The following is a 1,250-nucleotide window of genomic DNA, read 5'->3' on the forward strand; positions in this document are numbered from 1 at the left end:
AGTTACAGACTTTGGCATTGATACAAAGTTACAGTCTTTGGCATTGATACAAAGTTACAGTCTTTGGCATTTATACAAAGTTACATTCTTTGGCATCGATACAGAGATCTTTGGCATTGATACAAAGTTACAGTCTTCGGCATCGATACAGAGATATTTGGCATTGATACAAAGATACAGTCTTTGGCATTGATACAAAGATCTTTGGCATTGATACAAAGTTACAGTCTTTGGCATCAATACAAAGTTACAGTCTTGGGCATTGATACAAAGTTACAGTCTTTGGCATCGATACAAAGTTACAGTCTTTGGAAATGATACAAAGTTACAGTCTTTGGCATTGATACAAAGTAACAGTCTTTTGCATTGATACAAAGTTACAGTCTTTGGCATTGATACAAAGTTAGTCTTTGGCATTGATTCAAAGTTACAGTCTTTGGCATTGATACAAAGTTACAGTATTTGGTATCGATACAGAGTTACAGTCTTTGGAAATGATACGGAGATCTTTGGCATTGATACAGAGTTAGTCTTTGGCATTGATACGGAGATCTTTGGCATTGATACAAAGTTACAGTCTTTGGCATTGATACAAAGTTACAGTCTTTGGCATTTATACAAAGTTACAGTATTTGGTATCGATACAGAGTTACAGTCTTTGGCATTGATACGGAGATCGTTGGCATTGATACAAAGTTATAGTCTTTGGTATCGATACAAAGATCTTTGACATTGATACAAAGTTACAGTATTTGGCATCGATACAAAGCTACAGTCTTTGGCATTGCTACAAAATTACAGGTTTTGGCATCTATACAAAGTAATAGTATTTGGCATTGATACAATGTTACAGTCTTTGGCATCGATACAGAGATATTTGGCATTGATACAAAGTTACAGTCTTTGACATCTATACAAAGTTACAGTCTTTGGCATTGATACAAAGTTACAGTCTTTGACATCTATACAAAGTTACAGTCTTTGGCATTTATACAAAGTTACAGTATTTGGTATCGATACAGAGTTACAGTCTATGGCGTTGATACAGAGATCTTTGGCATTGATACAAAGTTACAGTCATTGGCATCGATACAAAGTTACAGTCTATGGCATTGATACAGAGTTAAGGTCTTTGGCATTGATACAAAGTTACAGTATATGACATCGATACAGAGTTACAGTCTTTGACATTGATACAAAGTTACAGTCTTTGGCATTGATACAAAGTTACAGTCTTTGGCATCGATACA

The 1,250-nt window shown here is 35.0% G+C and overlaps 1 protein-coding gene across 1 annotated transcript in view; it reads right to left on the reverse strand.

Annotated features, from left to right (window-relative positions):
- The window catches only part of LOC110448285, a 28,734-nt gene that overhangs the window by 11,737 nt on the left and 15,747 nt on the right, over nucleotides 1-1,250 (reverse strand). The gene's annotated exons all lie outside the window — the stretch shown is intronic.

The sequence above is a fragment of the Mizuhopecten yessoensis genome, unplaced genomic scaffold (genome assembly GCF_002113885.1).
Source record: "Mizuhopecten yessoensis strain PY_sf001 unplaced genomic scaffold, ASM211388v2 scaffold3977, whole genome shotgun sequence".
NCBI lineage: Eukaryota > Metazoa > Mollusca > Bivalvia > Pectinida > Pectinidae > Mizuhopecten > Mizuhopecten yessoensis.